Here is a 14700-nt window from a genome sequence, read left to right on the forward strand (position 1 = left end):
TGCTTCCTACTTTGCACATTTCTGACCAAATACAGTTGGTGTGCTACAACAGCTTTCCAGACTCACATGAAATCTCATTTACACTGGGTTCCTAAGGCCAAGATTGCTTTTCACAGGACCCATCATATTCCTCCATTTCACTGGGGAACTCAAGACACATTTAAAGGTGTATCTGTTGAGGCCTCTTCCTGTTTTTGAGGAAATACTGTTGAAGCACTGCAAAAAAGTTGTAATAGTAGCTGTCTTCCTTTCTTTATTCTATTCTGTCAGGTGTTCTTGTATTTGCTGGAATATGCAATGAATTTGTTTTTCAAAAAATCCTTTTGTTGAAAAACTATTCTCCAATGCTAATCCTTAACCAGCAGGCTATTAGGATTGGACAAAATGCACACTCTTTGGCCCTGAGTGCAAAATACACCACGTTATCCAGGGTGGAGAAAACTTTCAGCCAACAAACTTAAATAAGTGCAAGATGGCTCGCAGTGCATGCTGTGCCCCAGTGTACCATCAGCTTTCCTTTGTGCTTAAATTTGATCAAAATGTCACACTTTCTCCACATACATTGTAGACTGAATATACTGATGGAGCAAATCTGATCACTGAAGAAACATGGGCTTTGTATTTTCCACATCATACTACAAATGCGTCAACCTCATTCCGCAAAAAGCAGGAAGGTTTTAAGGCTGCCCACTATAACTCATTTCTTACCATACTTCAGCTGTATTTCCTCAAAAATTGGAAGAATTCTGAACAAAAACACTATATGTTTTTTCATCCTCCTATGAAACTGTAGAATTTAGTAGGTCCTGTAAAAGATAATCTTGGTCTCAGGAAAAAAGGAGTATACAAGACTCTCTGTGACTGTGGAATGTCTATATTGGCCAGATATGTCATGTGGATCAAAACCTATGTGATCAACACCACCTTCGTACATGCCTGGACCATACAGGTAAATCTGAAATGGCAGATCATTGCCCTAGCACAGCACACCAGATTATTTATGATCAAATGAATGCCCCAGCTTCATCCTTCTGCGGCTATACAATAAGGGAGGCCATACTTATCTGAATGGCGGTGTAAGAAAGGACTCAGGATACCAATGAAGTACAGCCCAAAACATCACACTTGCAAAATATATACATATATGAATTTCCAATGACAGCTGCACTGCAGCGAAGTGAAGGATTCACCTACTTTACCAGTTTTCGTCTCGCAGTTACAATGTTGCTTAACAGCAGCACCAATGACATAGTGCAAACACAGAAGGCTGCAGCTCTGTTCCTAGCACGGGACCCGGACACACCATCATCATCTATTTAGAAGCAAAGTAACTTGGTTCTCCATGTGTTTTTTTAGATGAGTCCTCGTAAAGAAGGCTGTCACAATGTGGACACCAGAAATTGTTATTTGCCAGCAGTAACCAGTGGCAAACATCTAACTATTACAAGTAGTTTCCACTAATAAATATTGTGGGATGAACACAATGTGACCTGGCAGTGAGATCAAGAGCGATATATTACTCAGGTCCCCTTAATACACTTTTAGTGCAACCTTTATTTTTGCAAATAGAAGGATAACTTCCCAGTTAACTTCTTATCCAGGAGCTCCAGACTTTTTCTGGGATGTTCCTCTTTGTCAGATAAATCATTTCTCCTGGATGAAATTTAAACATCTCATTCCTTTCTCCAAACATCAAAGCTCAAACATTCTTTTAATTCTAATTGTTGCACATTTTGCTTAGTTACTCCTCTGCTGTTCTTGAAAGATGATAATTCACACAGATAGCATTATGATGTCTGGTGCACCATGGACTGTCATCATGATGACTGCTGTTGTTTTCTTTGACATGGCAGCAGATACAAGCATGCCCAACAACACTGAACACAAGAGTTTCATCATGTCTTTTCATTCAAGTCCTGGTTTTGTGTAGAGCATCACAATAGACATTTTAGAGTGTGAAAACTTAGTAGAATGAAATTTGCAGGTTGCACTCATCATCATAATCATAATCATCATCGTCATATGGGCCCAAAACCTGATGATGTAGTATGGGTGCCACTGCATATACAAAATCACCTCTCATTTGCATAGCTGGTAAGTTGGACAGCAGCTGCTATATTTATGATGTATAAAGGCCAACAGTTCTGTCCTATCTTCAGTGTCTGTGATGGTAACTTTCAACACATGTTGCTCATGCAGTCATGGCAGTCAGAGGTGGCAACTCTGTAAACTAAATTTTGCACCCTGTATGTTCCCAAACCACCTACAAAATTAATCATGTATTCTGCCTACTATAATGTATGCACATGGGAAGTTTCCTTATTTGCTATCCTCCCTCACTTTGCAGTTTTAATGACCAGCAGTGTCTTTTTCTTTCGTAAACTGGAGCAGTAATTTAAAGTTTTCATTTGAATGGCTTAAGATTAATTTGGTGTGCTGATTTACATATTGGTTTGTTAGCTAGTTTGGTAGGTAGGTAGGTAGGTTCACAATCCATGGCTCATTCTGCACAATAAATCTTAAAGATGTGGAATGGGTCATTTTATACTGATTCACATATTAATTAGTAAATATGGCTACATGCTGAACATTTATAAGACTTTCGTTTAATATACAGATGTACATTCCTACCCACCACCTTCTACGCATTACAATAATAGAAATTCTTCTACAGAATAGAAGGAGTTGTCAAAGGAGAAACTTCTTTGTTTTCAAATTTTACTCTGTTGTCTGTCAGACATTTTATATCGCTGAGTAAGTGATCAAAAATATTGTTGCAGTGTTGTGCACCCCTTTTTTTGTGCTACAGACAACCTTAATGTTAAGTAATGTATGTCTTTTTCCTTCTGGTATTGTAAATATGGACATCATTGGTCCTTTTGACCTGTAGTGGATTATTTACAATAAACCTCATGAGGTAAATTTACTGTGAAGCAGCAGTCAGAATGCCAACTCTTTCAACAGCTGTCTCCAAGATGATCATGGATGAGCAACACACATTATTCTTCAAGCACATTTTTGAGTAAGTAAGACTTTCTTTCCTTAAAGGTGATTTATCCCAGAACATTATTCCATATTACATTACTGAATGAAAATATGCAAAATATATCAGCTTACTGATTTTACCTCTCCCCAACATCTGCAATGATTCTAAGTGCAAATAAGGGTGAACTAAGTTGTTTTAGGAGTTCCAAAAGTGCTTTTTCCAGTTTAAAGTATCATCATTATGGACATCTAACAAGGGAACTGTCCAATACGACATGCTGAAACTTGCCCTGAAATTTTTTGTACATGAAGAATACACCGAAAGAAACTCAGTTACAACAGTTTAGCTGCTAGTACACACTGCAAGTGTTTTTTTTTTTTTTTTTTTTTTTTTTTAATATGTTAAAATTTGCCGAATTCATAGCTTGCCAGGTAGGATACAAAATGTACACAACTGCCATAGCTATAGCAGACAGTGCATGCACAACACAGTGGACAGATGTCCTTGGTTGATGGCACATCAGTTAACATAACACTGCACAATGCAATCATAATTTGTAGATCAAATTTCAGTTTCCACTTATGATTTCTCTGACAATTGTTCATAGTTACTATATGCTCAAATTTGCAACTCATTTAATATCCATAATAGTTAACATTTGCCTTTGCAGTATCATTAAGTATCAACAATGGAGATAAAACTGATTTTATTTTGTTTGTGATTTCTCAGTATATGCTTGCTAATAGCAACTGTCTTTAGGATCCATAGTTTCACAGTAAAGTGGAGTCCAGTTAATGTTTCCAACATTGTGAATATGAAATATGAAGAACATGGTATGCAATCAAAGTCACCTACTTCTCCTGAATACCTATACATCTTATTTGTTAATTAATTTCTTGGAATTCACTCACTCATTCACTCACTCATTCATTCCAATGATTCATTCATTCACTCACTCATTCATTCCAATGATTCATTCATTCACTCACTCATTCATTCCAATGATTCATTCATTCACTCACTCATTCATTCCAATGATTCATTCATTCACTCACTCATTCATTCCAATGATTCATTCATTCACTCACTCATTCATTCCAATGATTCATTCATTCACTCACTCATTCATTCCAATGATTCATTCATTCACTCACTCATTCATTCCAATGATTCATTCATTCACTCACTCATTCATTCCAATGATTCATTCGTCATTCATTCATTCATTCCAATGATTCATTCGTCATTCATTCATTCATTCCAATGATTCATTCGTCATTCATTCATTCATTCCAATGATTCATTCGTCATTCATTCATTCATTCCAATGATTCATTCGTCATTCATTCATTCATTCCAATGATTCATTCGTCATTCATTCATTCATTCCAATGATTGATTCATTCATTCATTCATTCATTCATTCCAATGATTCATTCATTCATTCATTCATTCCAATGATTCATTCATTCATTCATTCATTCCAATGATTCATTCATTCATTCATTCCAATGATTCATTCGTCATTCATTCATTCATTCATTCCAATGATTCATTCGTCATTCATTCATTCATTCCAATGATTCATTCATTCATTCATTCCAATGATTCATTCATTCATTCATTCCAATGATTCATTCATTCATTCATTCCAATGATTCATTCATTCATTCATTCATTCCAATGATTCATTCATTCATTCATTCATTCCAATGATTCATTCATTCATTCATTCATTCCAATGATTCATTCATTCATTCATTCATTCCAATGATTCATTCATTCATTCATTCCAATGATTCATTCATTCATTCATTCCAATGATTCATTCATTCATTCATTCCAATGATTCATTCATTCATTCCAATGATTCATTCATTCATTCCAATGATTCATTCATTCATTCCAATGATTCATTCATTCATTCCAATGATTCATTCATTCATTCCAATGATTCATTCATTCATTCCAATGATGTCAACATTTCTTTAGAAATTGTGTAAACATTAGAATAAGCATGAAATAATTATTATGATTCCATGAATTTTGCTTCAAACAAAATTAACGTCCACAACAAAAATCAGTACTCTCCTATCACAAAGAAAACATGTACAGTGATAGCTTTCAGTGACAAAGAAAAGGCTGTACATTTTTTGATAAACAAAGGAGGGACAAAATGCTTAAACTTAAGCAGTTGAAAAGCTGATTTCATTTCATAAAATCTGAATAAAAATTGTGTAATGGAAAAAAGCTTTACATGAAGTACAAAATATGTGTCAAAATGATACTCGCAAGGTGTAAAAGGAAACTATTCACGAGGTATAGAACTGTTCGTTAGAGTGAGTGCACTGATACCAAGGGAGATCTTCGAGAGTAGGCCTCTGAATTGCAAAGGAGATGAATGTCACATATTTCCAGCCACCTTCAACCTCGTTAGATTTAGGAAATTATACAGAAAAGGAAGTTGCAAATTTGTGAAGTTTACTCCAAGTGAACATGTAAAGGAGATGTCATTAATAGGTAGTACTACACAGAAATTTGTAGCTGATGTAAAGACAAAGCTTCTAATTATCTCATATAAACTGCATATAAAGCCAGTCAGTTAGGCTTTGTGCAAACCACACTTTATAATTTCATCCAAAAAAATAAATAAATAAATAAAATAAAAAGGATTTGTACAGTCAATCAATGCTATGACATTAGTATACAACAATGCAAGTGATAAGTATCAGTGGACTACCATTTCTGCAGCTTTGTACCTGTCTTCAGGAACATCAGTACAAATTAGGACCAAAATTAAAAAAAAAAAAAGCATTGTTCACTTGCAAAAGTCGTGTAATTGATGCAGCTAAATCTGCAAAAATTGGAAGAATTATTTTCTATATTACATCTGAAATGTCTACTTATCATTTGCAGAATAATTCATTTCTATTTTTGGACTCCTGGCCTGGAGATAACGAACCCCCTTTAGAAGGGCAATGTGAAAATATTGTTAATATAATTTGGATTCCACCCAGAATTAATAGTGTGATTCAGCCTGCTGATAAAACAATTTCAACAGTGTAAAGCATTTTCCAGAAAATTCTCAGGCAATATTATTTTCAATAGCTCTTTGATTTCAGGTTTGAACAGTATTGTTGAACTTCAGTCATCTCCGCATTGTCAGTTTGCATCATCACATTTTGCGAATTTGATGAAGTATGCCTTGTATGCAGCACAACAATAGCCACAATCATTTATTACTCATAAGAACTGTGCTACAAGAACTGTCATAAAATATTTAATGTCAACAAATTAAAGTACTGATTGATGGGAGTCATCTTAATGTAACATTATACCCTGTATTGACTTTCTTTCCTCTGCTACTCATTTGGGTAACAATTCCATCCTCAACAGTTTAGCTGTCTACATGAAGTGCAAGTTATTTAAAGAATTAATGCTACAAGACCTTTTTGGAATGGTTTAAATGCTTAAAATTAATGTGTGAGCACTTTGAACTTCACACTACATAGTGCCACATCTTCATCGTGGCTGCTTCTGTCTATTCACTGATTCGCATGCTAGGGCTGTATAAACTGCTGTTGTAAGTGGTTCTTTGAGTGGCAAAAATGAGTAACTTTAACATTTAAAAAATACTTGCAGAGCATCTTAGTAGCTCAAATTTTGACAGTGCCTTACTTTAGTCTATTCTTCCTTTTCAGGTTAGGTTTTGACATGTCAGGTTGGACCATACCCTTGTAAGAATTTTGAAGAGTCCACCCTATTTATTATTTCCTCGCCATATGTTACACTTATCACTGGCATAGTATCCTTAAATGTGCAGAACTGAATGTGTTGTCTCTTCTTACAACTGAGGGCAAAATCATTCACAGGACACCAGTCAATGATATTTTTAACAACAATGTTTACCAGTCATTCCACTACTAGTGTCATCTACAAAAAGAACTAATTCTGCTTGTTGTATATTAGACGGAAGATCGTTTACATATATGAGGAACAATGACGGACCTAAGATTGAGCCTTGGGGAACCCGACATGAGATCACCCCCCCCCCCCCCCCCCCCACCCCCACCCCCAAGTCAAAATTATGTGCCTGGACTATATCGCTTGAATTTTCATAATGTGGTGATGCAAACTGACAATGCAGAGATGACTGAAGTTCAACAATACTGTTCTGCTAATAAACCTGAAGTGACAAGGAGCTATTGGAAATTTAGTGCCCAAGAATTTTCTGAAAAATTCTTTACACTGTCAAAATTGTTTAATCGGCAGGCTGAATCGCACTATTAATTCTGGGTGGAATGCAAACTTTCTGCATTCTTTTTGTTAGATATGACATTATCGATTGGTTTGCTACACCATCACATCCATAAAGCTTCAATTAAGCTAGCAGAATTCTGTAATTTGTGCAGTCAAATATCTTAGATATTTTTGGTGCTATTTCATTATTTAATGCTTGTAAATTTGGTGAGTGAATGTGTAAATAGCATTCTCGGTAGAGAAACTCTTGAGAAACCCAAACTCTGATTTACTGAGGATACTATTGTTCCTAAGGTGAGATAGTATTCTAGAATAACATCATCTTCCCAAAAATCTTGGAAAGTGATGTCAGCAGGAAATAGGTGAGTACCTATTGACTTCTGTCTTATCACCTTTCTTAAAGTGGGGTTTAACACTCATATATTTCAGTCTCTCTGGAAAAATCTCTTGAGTTTGTGATGCATCACATAGTTCAGATAACAATGTGCTTACTATATGGGAACATATCTTAAGTATTCTATTGGAAACACCATCAAAACCTGATGAACTTTTATTTTTCAGAGAAACTAGAATTTTCTTAATTTCAGACACAGAAGTTTGTGATATAGGCCTATTCATATGGGTGAATTTTATGAGAGTTATTTTTCAACTTACTGCCGTGATTTTTCTCTTGAGCTGTTTGTCCTGCTTTCTACTATATTTAAGAAATGATAGTTAAATATATTTGCTACCTTTTTTTTTTGTTATGGTTTTAGGGCGCTTGCTACCTTTTTTTTTTGTTATGGTTTTAGGGCGCAAAACTGCGAAGGTCATTAGCGCCCAGTCTGTGATTTAGGAAACAGTAAAAAAATGAAAACGGAAACTAGCAGGAATGGGAACGAAAGTCATAAAATTGGAGAAACTAAAAGCAGAAGGAAGGCTTAAAAATTCACTACAGAAGGGCGTTGGTTATCCCAAAAAAAACTTCAAATGACTGACAGCATTTCACTGGCACGAATGAACTCTAGAACGCGATCGGCCGATCGCGTGTCATCTGCTAAAATTGACGATATATCAGGCGACAGCTGTAGACGGGCATGTAACGGAGTAAAATAGGGGCACTCAATTAAAAGGTGTCTTACCGTCCACAACTGAGAGCAGTGGGGACAGAGTGGGGAAGGATCGCCGCTTAAAAGATGTCTATGGCTAAAAAGACAGTGCCCTATCCGGAGTCTAGTTAAAATTACCTCCTCCCGACGACGCGTTCGGGAGGAAGAGGTCCAAGCACAAGGAAGAGTTTTCATGACCCACAATTTATTTTGGGGAAGTGTCGACCAGTGCGCGTGCCATAAATGAACAACACGACGACATAAAACGCTCCGTAGATCGGCGACGGGAATCGATGGAATAGCTGGCCGAAGAAGAGAGACTGCAGCCTTGGCTGCAATATCGGCCGCCTTATTTCTGCAGATACCAACGTGTCCCGGGAGCCAGAGGAACGCCACCGAGACGCCCCCCAGGTGGAGCAAGCGCAGACAGTCCTGAATCCGGTGGACCAGAGGGTGCACAGGGTAAAGAGCTTGGAGACTGAGGAGAGAGCTGAGAGAATCGGAGCAGATAACGTACTGTATCCGCTGATGGCGGCGGATGTAGTGGACAGCCCGGAGAACAGCATAAAGCTCCGCAGTATAGACCGAACACTGGTCGGGAAGCCGAAAGTGATTTGGGGTGTCGCCAACAACATAGGCACTCCCTACACCTAACGATGTTTTCGAGCCATCGGTGTAAATAAATGTGGCTTCCGTCATTTGTGCACATAGAGCAGCAAATGCCCGACGATAAACAAGTGAAGGGGTACCATCCTTGGGAAATCGACAAAGGTCACGGAGCAGGCAGATCCGGAGACGGAGCCAAGGTGGTGCTGTACCCCAAGTTGTCAAGAAGGTTTTAGGAAAGCGGAAGGAAAGAGAATGGAGCAGTTGACGGAAGCGGACTCCCGGTGGTAGTAGGGAGGAGGGGCGGCCTGCATACCCTACATCAAAGGAGGCGTCGAAAAATATGTCATGGGCTGGATTAGCAGGCATGGAAGACAGATGGCTGGCATAACGGCTCAGAAGGACTGCTCGCCGATTGGACAGCGGAGGTTCAGCAGTCTCAGCATAAAGGCTTTCCACAGGGCTGGTGTAAAAAGCTCCAGACACTAAACGTAATCCACGGTGGTGGATAGAGTCGAGACGCCGAAGAATAGACGGCCGAGCAGAGGAGTAGACTATGCTTCCATAGTCCAATTTCGAGCGCACTAAGGTGCGATAGAGGCGGAGAAGGACCACTCGGTCCGCTCCCCAGGAGGTACCATTCAGGACACGGAGGGTGTTAAGGGATCGCAGACAGCTAGCCGAAAGATAGGAAACGTGGGAGGACCAGCACAGTTTTCTGTCAAACATAAGACCCAAGAATTTAGCGACGTCTGAAAACGGAGGGTTGACAGGACCTAGAAGTAAGGAGGGTGGCAGAAACTCCTTACGTCGCTAAAAATTAACACAAACGGTCTTACTGGGAGAAAAACGGAAGCCGGTTTCGATGCTCCAAGAGTGGAGGCGATCGAGACATCCTTGAAGACGTCGTTCAAGAAGGCTGGTCTGTTGAGAGCTGTAGTAGATCGCAAAATCGTCCACAAAGAGGGAGCCCGAGACATCAGGAAGGAGACAATCCATAATTGGATTTATGGCAATGGCAAACAGTACAACACTCAGCACGGAGCCCTGGGGTACCCAGTTTTCTTGGGAGAAAGTACGGGAGAGAGTAGTGTTCACCCGCACCCTAAATGTGCGCTCTGCCATAAATTCGTGAAGAAAAAGGGGCAGCCAACCTTGAAAGCCCCAAGAGAACAGTGTGCGGAGGATGCCTGTCCTCCAACAGGTATCGCATGCTCTCTCCAGATCAAAAAATATTGCTACTGTTTGGCGTTGCCGGAGAAAATTATTCATGATATAAGTGGAGAGAGCAACAAGATGGTCAACGGCAGAACGATGCTTTCGGAATCCGCATTGGGCTGGTGTTAAAAGACTGCGGGACTCCAGCCACCAAGATAAACGGTAATTCACCATACGCTCCAAAACCTTACAGACACTACTCGTGAGAGAAATGGGGTGATAGCTAGAGGGGAGATGTTTGTCCTTTCCAGGTTTCGGAACGGGAAGGACGATAGCTTCCCGCCATCGTCTGGGAAAAGTACTGTCGGTCCAAATTCGATTATAAAGGCGAAGGAGGTAATGCAGACTATGGGTTGATAAATGCAGCAACATTTGGACGTGGATACCATCCGGTCCTGGGGCGGAGGAGCGAGAAGAAGAGAGTGCATGTTGGAGTTCCCGCATGGAGAAAACAGTATTATAGCTTTTGCAATTTTGTGAGGAGAAAGCAAGAGGTCGCACTTCCGCTGCACGTTTCTTCGTGAGAAATGCTGGCGGGTAATTGGAAGAGCTCGAAATCTCAGCAAAGTGCTGACCCAACAAGTTAGAAATTGCGACGGGGTCCACGAATGTATCATGCGCGACAGTGAGCCCAGAGACCGGGGAGAAACTAGGCGCGCCTGAGAACCGTCGAAGCCGACTCCAAACTTCCGAGGAGGGAGTGAAGGTGTTAAATGAGCTAATAAGGAATTCCCAGCTTGCCTTCTTGCTATCGCGGATGACGCGACGGCATCGCACACGGAACTGCTTATAGCTGATACAGTTGGCCAAAGTAGGATGGTGGCGGAAAACGCGGCGAGCACGTCGCCGCTCACGTATTGCATCATGGCATGCCTTGTTCCACCAAGGAACTGGGGGGCGCCGGGGCAATTCGGAGGTGCGTGGTATTGAATGTTCCGCAGCTGTAAGAATAACGTCTGTAATGTGTGTGTGACCTCATCGTCGACACTAGGAAAGTGACGGTCATCGAATGTCGCTAGAGACGAAAAAAGTGTCCAATCAGCTTGGGCAAACTTCCATCGTCGCGGGCGCATGTATGGCAGTTGAGGCTGCAGTCTAAGGACACATGGAAAGTGATCACTCGAGTGTGTATCATCAAGGGCAAACCATTCGAAGCGCCGAGCTAGTGGAACAGTACCGACCGCAAGGTCCAAATGAGATAAATTTGTCGTGGAGGCAGATAAAAATGTAGGGACCCCAGTGTTGAGGCAAACTAGATCCGCTTGGTGGAAGACGTCTAGCAATAGTGAGCCACGTGGACAAGGATGTGGAGATCCCCAAAGCGGGTGGTGGGCATTGAAGTCCCCAACCAGCAAATAGGGGGGTGGAAGCTGACCAAGAAGATGAAGGAGATCAGCTCGTGCCATTGGTGTGGACGATGGAACGTATACAGTACAAAGAGAGAACGTGTATCCAGAAAGGGAAAGACGGACGGCGACAGCTTGGAAGGAAGTGTTTAAGGGGATTGGGTGATAATGGAGAGTATCATGGAGAAGAATCATGAGTCCTCCATGGGCTGGAGTGCCTGCAACAGAGGAGAGATCATATCGGATGGACTGAAAATGAGGGAGAACAAAGCGGTCATGGGGACGCAGCTTTGTTTCCTGAAGACAGAAGATTACTGGCGAGTAGGATCGTAAGAGGATCAACAATTCATCCCTATTGGCTCGAACGCCGCGGATATTCCAGTGGATAATGGACATGGGGTGAACAGAAAATGGAGGAATGTGACCAAAGTTGCTGTCAACTCAAAGACTGCTCGGAGCTAGCGACCGACAGCATGGAATGGCATTCAGCCGAAGGCAGAGATCCTGATCCATAGGTTGGTCAGGAGCAGCTCCTGCCACCAGCGATCGGCCGGTTGACCGGCCACCAGCAGCGCGCCTCGGCGACACAGAAGACGGCCGAGGGCGATTTCCGCCAGGTGGTGCTGTAGATGGGACACGCCTTGGTGGAGAAGGAGAGGAACTGGGTTTCTTTGTAGCCTTCTTAGAAGTATGACGTTTAGATGAAGGAGGAACCGATGGTTGGGAAGTTGCGGTACGTAAAAACTCTTCACGAGTATGCTCTTTTTTGGAAGGCTTGGTGTCTGACTTTTGGGCTCGAGATTTAGCAGAACCCGATGAAGGGTGAGCCATACAGTGGGCAGGCGAAAGTGGTGAGGTTGAACGGGCGATCTTTGCGCTGGCCGATCTGACGACCGTGGCGCTAAAGGTGAGGTCGCAAGTCTGCGTGGCCGCCTCCTTTGTTGGCCGAGGAGAAGCAAGGACAGTACTGTATTTTCCTGTCTGAGGCACGGTGGGCTGGCGACTGGCGAATAATTTTCGAGCAGCAAGGGTCGACACCTTTTCCTTCACTCTTATTTCCTGGATGAGCTTTTCGTCCTTAAAAACGGGGCAATCTCGAGAGGAAGCAGCGTGGTCACCCATACAGTTGATGCAGTGAGGGGATGGATCTGGACAAGCACCCTCATGGGCATCCTTGCCACACGTAACACATTTGGCCGGATTGGAACAGGACTGGCTGGTGTGATTGAACCGCTGACACCGATAGCAACGCGTAGGGTTTGGGACATAAGGGCGAACGGAAATTATCTCATAACCTGCTTTGATTTTCGATGGGAGTTGAATTTTGTCAAATGTCAAGAAGACAGTATGGGTTGGAATGATGTTCGTGTCAACCCTTTTCATGACTATGAACAGCTGTTACGCCCTGCTCAGACAGGTAGTGATGAATTTCCTCATCGGACAATCCGTCGAGGGAGCGTGTATAAACGACCCCACGCGAGGAATTTAAGGTATGGTGCGGTTCCACCCGGACAGGGAAGGTTTGGAGCAGAGAAGTACACAGCAATTTTTGTGCCTGGAGGGCACTGACTGTTTCTAACAACAGGGTGCCATTCCGTAATCTGGAACAAGACTTTACAGGACCTGCAATTGCGTCGACACCTTTCTGAATAATGAAAGGGTTGACCGTGGAGAAGTCGTGACCTTCGTCAGACCGAGAAACAACAAGGAACTGTGGCAACGATGGAAGAACTGTCTGTGGCTGAGACTCAGTGAACTTACGTTTGTGAGCAGACATAGTGGAAGGTGAGGAAACCATTGCGGAAGAATCCCCCATGATTACCAGCCTCTCCGATGGTGCGCTCCTCCCTTGTGGGGGCCCTCACTGAGGGCACTCCCACCTTAGGTGATTGTTCACACCTCAGGTCACACCTCCCGACAAACGGACGGAGGGACCAATCGGCACTTTCGGAAGGTATCAGCTCAGGTAATCACCCCTCCCTGGGCCTGGCCGTTACCAGGGGGTACGTACGTGTCCTACCTGTCTACCCGGGGTGGGGAATTACGCGTTGCCCCGTCACCGGCTACGCATGGAAGTGCGTGGGTCGGCCTTCAGACACGCACAGGGAGGAAAAAAGAGAAAGGGAAAGGAAAGAAGAGGGGTCTCAAACGCCGCAGCAGAGAAAAGTGCAGAGAGAAGCGGGAAGGAAAAGAGAAGGACAGAGGAAGGACGAAGACTTGCAAGTATAGAAAGCAAGGAATTTGTAACAGTTTAGAGCGTCCGTCTCCGGACGTAGGCACAAACCATACTCCCAGAGGGGGAGAAAGGGAAGGAAAGAGCCAGAGGTGAGGGGGAGGGCGAAGATGGGGGAGGGGGAAGGATGAGGAAAGGGAAGGTATGCAGCCCGGAAAGGAAGGAGGGCCACATTAGCTCGGGGTCCCGTGCTCGCTACGCACGTATCCACAAAAGAGTTGTGGACCCCCTGGGGGGATAGTTGCTACCTGTCACTCATCATTTATAGCTCTTCCATTTAATTCAATAATGATGTTATCCTGTTCTGTGGCTGATTGTCCTCACTCTTGTCACTACATTTCATACAGCCTTAAGTCTGCGGCCGGAATTACTGATTTTTGACATCATGGGCGTGTTCCTTGATTTTTTAATAACCTTTCTCAGTAATTTTGACTAGTTTCTCTAGTATGCAACAACTTCAGGATCCCTACTTGTTTTTGCCAGTAGATAAATATCCCTTTTCCTTTCAGAAGATACTTTAATCCCTCCACTGATCCACAGTTTTTAACATGGCTGTTTAATGTCCTTCCTGATTAACTTGCGCAGACAGCTAAAGGTCAGATCATCTCTTGTAAACATCTGGAGTCATTAATTTTTCTAACTGATTTCCACTAAGGCATACCAGTATTGTAGGGCAATATGTTATTTATCCTATCCAACTGTCCATCACAGCCAGAGAGAGCATTAGTTACTGAACAAACAGTTATTTCCTTGCTTTGTGTTTCACCAAAGAAAACATTATCAGTTGGGGTCCTACTATCTTTATAGAACCATGTTGGAAAGTAAATTACAGAGATTCTACACTTTTATTTCATTCACTATACAGACAGAGTGTGATATACAATTAGTATTAATAACCTATTGGCTATTAGTACAAGATAATTTGTTTCATCTCTATCTGCAATGATACCAGTGAGGATGGAA

At 41.9% G+C, this 14700-nt stretch overlaps 1 protein-coding gene across 1 annotated transcript in view; it reads right to left on the reverse strand.

The window, feature by feature from the left end:
• Positions 1 to 14700, reverse strand: part of LOC126175985 (inositol hexakisphosphate kinase 3-like) — an 89651-nt gene that overhangs the window by 36372 nt on the left and 38579 nt on the right. The gene's annotated exons all lie outside the window — the stretch shown is intronic.

This window comes from Schistocerca cancellata, chromosome 3 (assembly GCF_023864275.1).
Source record: "Schistocerca cancellata isolate TAMUIC-IGC-003103 chromosome 3, iqSchCanc2.1, whole genome shotgun sequence".
In the NCBI taxonomy this organism is placed as follows: domain Eukaryota; kingdom Metazoa; phylum Arthropoda; class Insecta; order Orthoptera; family Acrididae; genus Schistocerca; species Schistocerca cancellata.